Below are 12,832 nucleotides of genomic sequence, written 5' to 3'. Positions count from 1 at the left end.
AGCACAGCTTGCTTCTGTTCTTGTTCTCATAGGAAATACTGCTCAGTGTCACAGTCTCACAGTATAACTTAGGTAGGAAAGGACCTCGAGGATCATAGAGTCTAACCTATCAACACAGACCCCATGACTAGACCATGGCACCAAGTGCCACGTCCAATCCCCTCTTGAACGCCTCCAGGGATGGGGACTCCACCACCTCCCTGGGCAGCACATTCCAATGACGAACGACTTGCTCAGTGAAGAACTTTCTCCTCACCTCGAGTCTAAACCTCCCCTGGCACAGCTTGAGACTGTGTCCCCTTGTTCTGGTGCTGGTTGCCTGGGAGAAGAGACCAACCCCTTCCTGGCTACAACCACCTTTCAGGTAGTTGTAGAGGGCAATGAGGTCACCCCTGAGCCTCCTCTTCTCCAGGCTAAGCAACCCCAGCTCCCTCAGCCTCTCCTCACAGGGCTGTGCTCAAGGCCTCTCCCCAGCCTTGTTGCCCTTCTCTGGACACGTTCAAGTGTCTCAATGTCCTTCTTGAACTGAGGGCCCCAGAACTGGACACAGTACTCAAGGTGTGGCCTAACCAAAGCAGAGTCCAGGGGCACAATGACTTCCCTGCTCCTGCTGGCCACACTATTCCTAATGCAGGCCAGGATGCCATTGGCCCTCCTGGCCACCTGGGCACACTGCTGGCTCCTATTCAGGTGGCTGTCGATCAGCACCCCCAGGTCCCTCTCTCTTTGGGAGCTCTCAGCCACTCTGACCCCAGCCTGTAGCTCTGCATGGGGTTGCCGTAGCCAAAGTGCAGCTCTCGGCACTTGGATTTGTTGAATGCCATCCCATTGCATTCAACAAGTGAAGGAGACAGTCCATGTCTTGTGGAATACAAGAAACTTCACTTCTTATTTGGTGACTGTAATTGTAGGACTGTATGAGCCAGTTATGGAAGTGGATTAATGAGGTTTTTGGGGAGGTTCAAAGCTTGCAGGCCATGAAGGGGGATGCTCTCATGGGTATTGTTAGCATTTATAAATAACTTAATAAAAGAATGCAAAACCATCAGCCCAGCACTTCAGGATTTAAAAGAGGTTTTCCCCTCTGAAAATAGCTTCAGCTTCATTAGAATAAAGTCAACTATTGCTTTTCATCTTCCTGGGCTGTATTTAGGACTTAAACCCCCCAAACCTACTCCAAAACACTAAACCAAAGGTAATGTTCATCTCACAAGGTTGATTTGCATGATTTCCTTTCAGTTGGATTGCTTTAAAAAGTATTGTAGTCAATGATTTTCCTGGCACTGATGACTGCTGTGGTATCTTTATACCTCAATATCTCTAAAGTGAATGATGTTGAAAGAAAGATGGGGCAAGGAGGGACACACCAAATGAAAAAGCCAACAAACCCACCCAGCACGTGCACAAAATGCAGTCTGGGGACTTACTTTATACCTTCCAGTGTAAAACTGAATTATCCAGGTGACAGAGGCTGCAGTAACACAGGCATTGGCAGAAAGAACCTCAGACTCACTGTTTGCTGCTTGTAGGTATAAAATGGAAAGGTTTGTGCATGAACTTCCCTGGACTCGTGAGAAGGAGGCTACAGAAGCTATCTGAGGTCTTTATCAGTGTCTGCAGGAGCTAAAGAACAAATCCTCACAACACTGTGTGAAAGATTAGCTGAGATGTCACAGACAAAGGGTCCTGGGGGGCTTTACCTTAAAACCAGCACTGTGCCCTTGATCTGGGGAGAGGAGGAGACACAAAACCACACTTCAAACTTCAGAGCCCTGTCTGCTTCTGAAGTTTCTTGCTCATTTCAGAAATAAACAAGTCAGTGATGCATGTTTTATTTGTTTTTAGCTTTCAACACTGTTTCTTAACTAGGGCAGCTTCCCCCCCACCCCTTCTGAGGTCTGTATTGAAATTAGGACTTTGACAAGTGCTGAAATCCTCCTTTCCTGGGCTGCTTCTGAAAAGTAGGTGCTTCTTTTGAACAGAATCAACAGCTGGGGAGTCTTACAGAACTCCTTTTGTGGAATCTGAGAATCATTTAATATTCCAGTGTGGCATGCCATTTTTTTCCTGTCACTGTGGCTGTGTACTTCATTATTCTTTAAGTGCTTGCTTTGCTGTTCAAACCTCCAGTGGAAACAAGCTGTTGAATTTCATTTGCTGGATAGTGATTATCTCTGGTTTTCTCCAATACAGAGTGGACCTCTGGAAAGTTCTCACATTACTGAATAAATGTCATGCTGGAGCTTATTTAATGGAAAGCTCTGCACTAATGCAGCAGAATGAGGTTTTCCTCATTCTTGCCTGCTGAATGGTCACACAGACACCTTGGTGTGCTGCTTTACCAAGGGTTTTCAGTCTGGAGCATGGGAGGCTGAGGGGAGCCCTTGCTACCCTTTACAAACTACCTGGAAGGAGGTTGGGGTGAGGAGGGGACAACCTCTTCTCCTTTGTAGCAAGCAACCAGGCTAGAGGAAATGAATGCAAGCTGCATCAGGGCAGGTTTAGGCTGAAAGAGTTATCAAACATTGGAGTGGGCTTCCCAGTGCAGTAGTGGAGTCACCATCCTTGGAGGTGTTTAAAGTGTGTGGTACTTGGGGACATGGTTTAGTGGTGACTTTGCAGTGCTGGGTTGAAGGCTGGACAGGATGATGCTGAAGGTGTCTTCCAAGCAGAGATATTCACACAGAATCACCAAGGTTGGAAGAGACCTCAAAGATCATCGAGTCCAACCTGTCACCACAGACCCCAGGACTAAACCACGGCACCAGGTGCCACATCCAATCCCCTCTTGAACATCTCCAGGGATATTCTGTGACTCTGTGGGTTTGATGAAAAGCATCACCTCCCATCTGCTGAGGATACATGCTTCCTGGCAAACCCATGATGGGAAGCAGAGCTAGATCCAGATTTTCACCAAAGCAGGCCATTTGGCTTAGAACCTTCCAGGGACTGCAGTTTTGTTGTCAAGCGAAGGATGCAGAGTGCTTTCCTCTCTCTTGAGAGACTTGTTTATATTGAATATAGTCTCACTTCTGGAAGGAATGAGTCTTGTTCTGTCTCAGATTAGAAAGAGGAAGCCTAAGCAGACAGTGAAATTGGGTCAGAAGGGAAATGTTGAGATCTTCCCCTGTTAATGAATTGCATCCTGAATTTGGATTGTAGGTGGTTTAAAGGTAGTGTGCACTTCAAACTTTGAACCACAGCTGATCCTTGTGTTGTGCAGTTAACTGTGCAGTTGTAAGAATCATTCTCTGAGCCTTAATAAACAGGCAGGTAGATAGTTGTGACCTGAGGTACTTCAGCCAAGTCCTGGCTGGAAGCCATATAGCTTTCTACATCTACCAACCCAACCCTCAAAACCACAGCAGGTGAAGATGCTGTTAGGAAGCAGAATAAATTTCTATTGATGTGGATCTGAAGAGTTTCATACTGAATTAACATTGGGTTGTCATCTGAAGGATAACTCTCACTTCATTTCTGTGTCAGCATCACTGGAAATGAAAACAAATGTTAATTACAGTTGTGGATATGAGGAGGCTCTCCTGCAAGACATTTCCCCCTTGGCTTCTCTTCCCTTGGTTACTTGGGATTGCATGAGAAGTAGAACAGCTTCTTTTTTTAGCTCTGTCTAGCTGCAGTCAAACCCCACCAAGCCAGAGAAGTGGCACAATCTTCTGTTACAGATTCCAGGCAGTTTGTGTTTCTTGTGAGCTCTGCATCTGCCTCGTCTGGGTGCCCAGCAGGTCGGTCATGGCAGGTTGTCTTGGGGAGAGCTCATTTGTCATCAGACCAGCGTTGGACATCAGAGGCTGCCTGGCTTGAGTTTTTTGAAGGGCTTTCCCTTTGGTGGAAGGTATAATCCAAACTGTGTGTTTTAAACCAGAGGAAACAAGAGAGCCAGCAGTCCCACTGAACGCCAGTTGTGCGTGCAGCGTGTAAAACCTGCGGAGATGCCGATACAGTCCATTAGGAGGTTACTGGAATCATGCTGACAGTTGTGGTTACTGATAATGACTTACAGTAAGGCCTGCCCTTACTTCATTTAACTTTGTTCCTATGGGTAATATGGAGCAATTATATGGGAGGGTCAATCTATCCAGGAACTTTCCCCACCATGAATAGAGAGCATCTAGAATCCTCTTTATGGATGGTGGTGCCATCCTGGCACCGAGCTTGTGCTTACTAATAGGCAACCAGCTGCTGCACTTCATTTAGGAGGCAGGAGCTGTTTTCATTTTCAGTTTTTAACTGCATTCTTTGGGTAAACTCCATGCTGCAGGTTACTGAGAAGGCTCTTATTTCCTTAGAGATTTGCTTTAAAGGAAGGAGCAGTGCTGTTGCTCCCCCTCTTGGGACTCTCAAACATCAGGCACTCTCCCCAGTAGTCTTTCTGTGTGCCAAAGAGCTTTCTTGGCTAACTCCTCCTTTTGTAGAAACATTTCTTTCACTCTGTTGACCATTCTCTGACAAGTCCCTGGAGTTCAGTGGAGGTGCAGACTGTAAATTTGGAAGTCCAGGAGAAACAACCTGTTGGTGTTCCCAAACCTCTGCAGGTGGATCCCTGTGTTCAGGGATCTCCCCACAAAGGGAGAGCATCCCTTGGTACTTGTTGCATGAAATTGTTCTTTCAATTGAGTTAGAGCAACTAGTCTTGTCAGTGGTTGTGGTGCACATGTGGACATGTGTACAGGTGCTGGGCAGCTGCAAAGAAAGTAATTATGTTTATCTTAAAACCCAATAGCTGGACTGGAGAAGCTGTCAAAGTATCTGCTTAGCTTTAGTCATTTACAAAGCTCAGTGATGTAGCTGGGAGTCTACTTTTCAGTGAATTTGTGTCACTGCATTGCAGGCTGGAGGGAGCAGATTTCACCAGTTTGTTTTCCTGGAAAGCCTTTGGCAGATCCCTCCCTGCAGCAAGAAGCCTGCCTTTTGCATGGCTCTTTTTCCTTTCCCTTTTCTCATGCACAAGGTACTTGTCAACCATCTGGAAAGAAATTCAGCACTAAATACTGTTGGTTAACTCCTGCCTAAAGCAATGGTTTATGTTCCAGGGCCTTTCAGTCTAGCTTTAACAAACTGCTTGCATTGATTGAAAGCCAGGGGATGTTGTGCTGCTGTGCCTTTCTTTTTCTATCCCAGTTTTGCACCTTGTCCTCACTCTTACTGGGAATGATTACTGAGTGTCAGACTCCCCACTGCAATTAGCTGCAGAAATAAGCTTACTTACCAGTTTAGAGTTTGTAGGTGTGGTGTTAATAACATAATGTTCCCTTGGAGCAAATCTATACATTGACTTGATGCTCCTGTTTGTGCTGTCTGATTGTGGTGGGGTTTCTTCTTGCAGCAGAGGTGTGAAAACATTTCATCTCCTTAGCAGCCAGATTGATGGTTTAATTAACATGGGAGGGGAACCCACAGAAGACAGCAGTTTGTGTGGTTGGACCTTTCTCTGCTTCCAGAATGGGTTCTGTGGGAAAACTCTTCATCCCTGAAGTGTGCATTTCACCTCACATCTCTGGGTTTGGCCAGCCCAAGGTGGAGGTGTTCAAGAGGGGATTGGATGTGGCACTTGGTGCCATGGTTTAGTCATGGGGTCTGTGGTGACAGGTTGGACTTGATGAGCTTTGAGGTCTCTTCCAACCTTGGTGATTCTGTGAAATGTAAGATGTCTGCTCTGTAGACAAATAGGTTCCTTTTCCTCCCTGTGCAGCTGCAAGCTGTGCATTCAGAGCAGGTGCTGCTTCTGCTTTTTGATTTAAAAACACAGGAGCAGGTTTTCTTAGTGTCCTGTATTATAAACTTCCTCTCTTTAAGTGTCTCATACCCTGGGTGTGTTTATCTTGGCAGGCTCTTGTGTTGGGTCTCAGTCAATGAGTAGGCTTCTACACCAATTGTTGTCTTCATTAGCAGCTGTAGGAGGCTGTCCAGAGTAGCTAAGCAGCTCCAGTGGAATTCACTCTTTCTGTGACACTACATTGAATCAAGTTTGAGACCAAGTCTTACAAAATCTGGACTGTCTTGTTTGTTACCACTGTGTGTTGTCCTTTACATTCTTCTGCTTAAGTTTTTAAAGAGCTTAATGGTCCCAGACCTTTAGATGAAGAAGTACAGTGGTGACAAGCAGAAAGAAATTAGTTGGAGCTGGGCTCTCTGTGTGTGTGTGTGTGTTCAGGTTTTCTTTCTCTTAGGAAATGATTATTATGGAGATCACTGACTCACAGAAACCTGATTTGCTTCATCAGAATCTGTGTTAGAGTATCAAGTTTGTTTTGCATTATTTGTGTCCCTGGGAGCTCCAGGTTGCCTGGTGACCCAGGGCTGTGAAAATGTAAAAGATCATTGCAGGCAGTTGGAAAGGGCTGAGGTTAGTGATTGATACTGCACTGAGAAAAGAGAAGACAATGAAAAGTATTATTTCTGTAATTATCCTGTATGAAAGGAAGGAACTAGTTACCAAGTGCTAGCTTAGTTTATTCTACAGGATTCCCCCTAATCCTCTGAAATTATTCTCTGTGATATATTGCCCTTAATTTCACCTGAAGGGTTCCAGGTGAAGTGAGTTGTTTGCAATGAGTCTTCCTGCTGTACCTTGTTTCTTTGCCAAGTGCTTGCATTGGGTATTGAGCTGGTAAGACAGCAGCAAAGTCTGTGGATGTGGGAGAAGCCCAGCCCTCACCTCAGCAGCCATCTCTATCACTGAATTTTAACTGCTGGCATAGAGAGAAGGGAAAAAAAAAGAGCATCAAATGCTGTCTTTAGTTGTAAAAGCTTCATGTGACCACAGAATCACAAAGGGACCTCGACAGATCATTCAGTCCAACCCTGCTGCTGGAGCAGGGTAACACAGGAGCTCCTCCAGGCAGATTTTGAGTGTCTCCAGTGAAGGAGACTCCACAACCTCTCTGGGCAGCCTGTTCCAGGGTTCTGTCACCCTCACAGTGATAATGTTTTTCCTTACATTCCTGTGGCACCTCCTCTGCTCCAGCTTGCACCCATTGCCCCTTCTCCTATTATTGGACATCACTGAGCAGAGCCTGGCTCTGTCCTCCTGACACTGCCCTTCACATCTTTATAAACCTGAAAGTGGTCACCTCTCAGTCTCCAAGCTAAAGAGCCCCAGCTCCCTCAGCTTTTCCTCATAAGGGAGAAGTTCCACTCCCTTAACCATTTTTGTGGCTCTGCACTGGACTCTTTCAAGCAGCTCTCTGAGGTCCTTCTTGAGTTGAGGGGCCCAGAACTGGACACAACATTCCAGATGCAGCCTCACCAGGGCGTAGCAGAGGGGGAGAGGAACCTGTCTCAACCTACTTAACCACAGCCCAGGAAATGCTGGGCAGGATTCTTTGCAATCCTAGAGGCATACTTCACTGTTGTGTTCCCCCCACTACTTTGGATTAATTTACCTGTCTGCATGCTTAAATGACAAACTGCACCATCTTTTCTGAAGACAGCAGTTGCACCGAGGCCTGATGAGTTCATATGCATGGCTGCTGCTGCTGGGTCTGTGCCATCTATTACAGTAGCTGATTGCCTCAGCATCTTTCTGTGTTTCTTTAGTATAGTATTTTTAAGTAGCTGTGTCAAAGTGCCATCTGTCTTGACAGGTGAAAACACACAGCTACTGAAACAGATGGCAGATCAGATTAACACTGCCCAGCAGCAGTGCTTGCTTGCTTTGGGCGTTCATGAGGTAATGTCCACTGGGTTCCTTGTCTTTGTTTGGGAAGCAGAAGACCAAAGTCAGGACATTTGTAATGTTGGTTTGGATTTTATTTTAAAGAGCCTCTTTTTGTACTGTTTGAATGTGGAGTTAAGCAAAACTACCTCTGGTGGTGTTCCTGAGGGAGTGAGTGTTGTTCAGCCTGGAGAAGGCTCTGGGGAGACCTTATAGCAGCCTTCCAGTGCCTGAAGGGGGCAACATGAGAGCTAGGGAGAGACTATTTATAAGGGCTTGGGCTGATAGGACAAGGGGCAATGGCTTTAAACTAGAGCAGGGTAGATTCAGATTGGACACGAGCAAGAACTCTTTACTCTGAGGGTGGTGAGGCGCTGGAACAGGATGCCCAGAGAAGCTGCAGATGCATCATCCCTGGAAGTGTTTTAAGACCTGGCTGGCTGAGGCTTGGAACAACCTGGTCTTGTGGGAAGTCTCCCTGCCCATGGCAGGGGGTTGGCACTAGGTGATCTTTAAGCTCCCTTCCAACTCAAGCCATTCTGTGATTCTATACTTTCTATCTATCAAACAGTTGCAATGAGCATTACTCATAGTGATGAGAGCAGCTTCTATTTGTGTCAACTGGGTGATTAATAGCCAGAAATCTGCAGACTTCCTTTGGGTCTCTGGGCCCTGTTGTACTTTGTGTTCCTGATCTTCCTGAAATCTGACTGTTACTTTCTGTGGGAAACAATTCAAAGGGAATGTTGCACTCTGTGTTTGCCAAGAACTTGGAAAGACTCTCAGAGATGCTGGATGAGAGCATGCTGCTGCCTTTAGAAAAGCTTCTGCTTAAACTCAACTTTCACAGGCAGCACTAAAAAGAACTCTTGAGGGATTCTGATGTGCAGATTGGTACCATAGAATAGAATAGACCAGGTTGGAAGAGACCTTCAAGATCATCATGTCCAACCTGTCATCCAACACCACCTAATCAACTAAACCATGCAACCAAGCACCCTGTCAAGTCTCCTTCTGAACACCTCCAATGGTGGTGACTCTACCACCTCCCTGGGCAGCCCATTCCAATGGGCAATCACTCTCTCTGTGTAAAACTTCCTCCTGACCTCCAGCCTGAACCTCCCCTGGCACAGCCTGAGACTGTGTCCTCTTGTTCTGGTGCTGGCTGCCTGGGAGACCAACCTCTGCCTGTCTACAACCTCCCTTCAGGTAGTTGTAGACAGCAATAAAGTCACCCCTGAGTATCCTCTTCTCCAGGCTAAGCAACCCCAGCTCCCTCAGCCTCTCCTCATAGTGCTTGTGTTCCAAGCCAAATATTCCTGCTCACCTTGCCTTTACCAAACTCTCACTGCATGTCATTTCCATTTTCTGCTGGAGTTTGTTCACCTGCTGGAGGCTTCCTAGTAGAGGCATTTGGAACTCACAGGATCACCAAGGTTGGAAGAGACCTCAAAGATCATCAAGTCCACCCTGTCACCCCAGACCTCATGACTAAACCATGGCACTGAGTGCCACATCCAATCCCCTCTGGAGCACCTATTCCTCTGAGCCATCAAAAATGATGCTTCTTGGGGTGAGAAGAACATGCTGGAAGTTGTGTTTAACAAATCAATATGCTTGCCAGCTGTTTGTTTAAGACTGTAAGAGTTAGTTCAGTCTGCCCCTATCTGTACATCAGTCACTCTGAAGAAAATTCATGTACATCTCATCCTTTTAAATAGCTGGGATGACCTCCACATCAGTGGAGCAACATTGATCTTACCACTTCAGATGCCTGTTAAATGCCTTCTGTTGGCATTTACATGTAAGGACTGTGTTTGTGGGGGCTGGCAACTGTTTATGACTTGTTTTCAATGCTCTTATGAACTTCTGCCTGTCCTCTTTTTACCAGGAGCTCTGCTTCCAGGTAGTTTTATAGCCAGTGTAGCCACATTTTATGTGCATACACACAGAAAAAAAGAGAAAGCATTCTAATTGAATCTGAAGCTTTTAAACATTTTCTGTGGTTATGGCTCTGTTTAGGTAATAAAACTGCTTAAGTACAGCTTTCCCTAGCATTAAAACAAAGCAGTTAGTGTCTCTGCTTCAGCCTGGCAAGCCTCATTTATGTTTGTGCTCTGAAAATCTTAGAGGAATCCTAGTTCAGTTGAGGTCTCTGACTGTGTTCAACTTCCCTGTCACCTTCAGTTCATCAATGTGAAAGTACTGTAATTTAATCACTTCAATGGACAAAGAAATGGTAATGAGGTTCCTGAGGTTCAACAAGAGCAAGTGCAGGGTCCTGCAGCTGGGTCGAGGCAATCCCAGGCACAAATCCAGGCTGGGCAGGGACTGGCTGGAAAGCAGCCCTGAGGAGAGAGACTTGGGGGTGCTGGGGGAGGAGAAGCTCACCAGGAGCTCTCAGTGTGCACTTGCAGCCCACAAAGCCAATCAGATCCTGGGCTGCATCAAGAGAAGTGTGGCCAGCAGGTCAAGGGAGGTGATTCTGCCCCTCTACTCAGCTCTGGTGAGACCCCACCTGGAGTACTGCCTCCAGTTCTGGAGCCCTGTAATGGGTTGGGGCAGACCAAAACGGTCACAAGCCCCTATGACAAGAGGGATCTGGAGGTGCTGGAAGGTGTCCAGAGCAGGGCCACGAGGATGAGCAGAGGGCTGGAGCACCTCTCCTATGAGGACAGACTGAAGGAGTTGGGGCTGTTCAGTCTGGAGAAGAGAAGGCTCTGAGGTGACCTAATTGTGGCCTTCCAGTATCTGAAGGCGGCCTACAAGAAGGCTGGGGAGGGACTTCTCAGGATCTCAGGTAGTGATAGGACTAGGGGGAATGGAATGAAGCTGGAGGTGGGGAGATTCAGGCTGGAGGTGAGGAGGAAGTTCTTCCCCATGAGAGTGGTGAAGGCCTGGAATGGGTTGTCCAGGGAGGTGGTTGAGGCCCCATCCCTGGAGGTGTTTGAGCCCAGGCTGGATGAGGCTCTGGCCAGCCTGATCTAGTGTAGGGTGTCCCTGCCCATGGCAGGGGGGTTGGAACTAGCTGATCCTTGTGGTCCCTTCCAACCCTGACTGATTCTATGATTCTACTCTATGATTCTCATGCTGGGGATGGGTTTCCCAGGGCAGGCTTGTGTTGATTTTCATAGGGCTGTCCTAGCAATCTTTTGTTGCGTGGAAGTTTTTGGAAGTGTAACTTAGTTCCAGCTAGACTCACGATCAGCTACCAAAAAATCAGCCCTTTGCCCAGGTGGTGCATTCTTGTACACTGTGCCTGCTTTTCAGGCTGCTTTCTGGTGGTTTTGCAGTTGATTGTTGTCATGGCTTGCAGCACACGTGGCTGGTAGAGGCTGGCTGTGTGAAAGGCACAATCTCAGCTGAGTTCTTTCTGAATCGGCCATCACAGCAAACTTGAGGCTGCTTACATCATTTGCTGTAAATAACTGTGGTGGTTTGCTTCTCTGTGCCAGTGGTAATAAATGCCACCCAGTGAATGAAAATGGGTTTATGTGATTCAACTGATGGGCATTTTAGGGAGCCTGGCTTTGTTTTGGGAGCGAAAAGAAGCGTTCCGGTTCCAGTGCATTCAGCGTTTGCTGCCCCACTTGAGTCCCTCTCAACTTGAAACTGGGCAAAATATTTTTAGTGCCCTGTGTGCTGGCTCCATATTTCAAGCCATGAACAAGACTGAAATAGCAGCCTTCATGTTACCACTCCTCTTCACAGACAAATAAGGATGTTCTGTTAGCATCTCACACAGGCAGGCTGCACAGCGTGCTCCTTGGCCGTGCCTCCAGCTGGAGGTGTGGGGGGATCTCCAGAATTTCTGTGGGTAGAAGAAAAGCTCCAAATCGGGCAGCACTGCCTGAGTTGGAGGCAGAACTGTGCTGTGCCAGAGGCTGTTGATGCCTTCCCTTCCTGAGGCAGCAAAACACTTGGCATGAGGAGGATGGCAGGTGAAGATGGCCCTGCCCTTTCAGTGCCTTTTCATCCTTTCAGTTCGGCGGCAATGAATTCTGCTTTAACCCCGGCAGCGACAGCCGGTACAAGGTGAAAGTTCTTTCTATCAGATTGATTTCCATCTCAAACTGCTAACTCACATTGTCTTCAGCTGTTTTGCAAGAGATTGTGTAAGTCTGCAGGGTAAGCAGAGCAGCTGTAGGGGTCCATCATTGTTCCTGCACTGTGGGAATTATGGCTGTGGTTGCCTGTTCTGCGTCACTGTTTGAGATGTTCATACAGTCCTCAAATGGTTTGGGTTGGAAGGCACCTTGAGGATCATTCAGTTCCAACCCCACTGCTATGGGCAGGGACACCTCACACTACAGCAGGTTGCTCACAGCCCCATCCAGCCTGGCCTTAAAAACCTCCAGGGATGTGGCTTCCACCACCTCCCTCGGTAACCTGTTGCAGTGTCTCAGCACCCTCACTCTAAAGGATTTCTTTCTAATCTCCAGTCTAAATCTGCTTTCCTCATGCTTCAATCCATTTCCTCTCATCCTGTCACTACAAGCCCTTGTAAAAAGTCCCTTGCCAGCTCTCCTGTAGCCCCTCTCAAGTACTAAAAGGCTGTTATAAGGTTTCCCTGCATCTTTCTTTTCTCCAGGCTGAACAACCCCAGCTCCCTCAGTCTCGGGGGAGGTGCTCCAGCTCTCTGGTCATCTTTCTGGCCTACTCTGGACTTGCCCCAGCAATTTCACATCCTTCTTTGTGCTGGAGGCACCAGAGCTGGACATAGTGCTCCAGATGGGGTCTCATGAGAGCAGAGCAGAGGGGAACTGTTGTAATGAGGTACTTCTTTGTAGAACTTCCTAAGTGGCTGTAACCCAGTGATTGAAGCTGTCTATAAGACATGGAGTGCAGGGAAAGGGAAATGGCTGCAGTCTTCTGAGGCTCTTGTCATCTTATGCTCACACATTTGTGTCAGAGCTGTTCTCTCTGGTGCTGTGTTTGAGGCTGTCCTTTGCCCAGTGATGCTGCACAGGAGCTTGATTAATGTGTGGCAGTGAGAGGAAGGGGCAGGTGTCATCAAGGCCTTTCTCTTACAGATGGTGTCTTTTCTCTTTCCCATCAGCATCTCTTCTCAACATCTTTTTCTCTGACTGGTATTACTACAGAAAGAGTTTGCTTCCTTAACCACCATAAATGAGCTCTGAAGAAGTGTTTTGAGCT

At 47.1% G+C, this 12,832-nt stretch overlaps 1 protein-coding gene across 2 annotated transcripts in view; it reads left to right on the top strand.

Moving 5' to 3' along the window:
• The window catches only part of GOSR1 (golgi SNAP receptor complex member 1), a 44,193-nt gene that overhangs the window by 14,685 nt on the left and 16,676 nt on the right, over nt 1-12,832 (top strand). The window lies entirely within an intron of this gene.

Source organism: Melanerpes formicivorus, unplaced genomic scaffold, assembly GCF_026170545.1.
Source record: "Melanerpes formicivorus ecotype bairdi unplaced genomic scaffold, bMelFor1.0.p_v2 SCAF_29, whole genome shotgun sequence".
Classification (NCBI taxonomy): Eukaryota; Metazoa; Chordata; class Aves; order Piciformes; family Picidae; genus Melanerpes; species Melanerpes formicivorus.
This window is presented reverse-complemented; position numbering and strand designations above follow the sequence as displayed.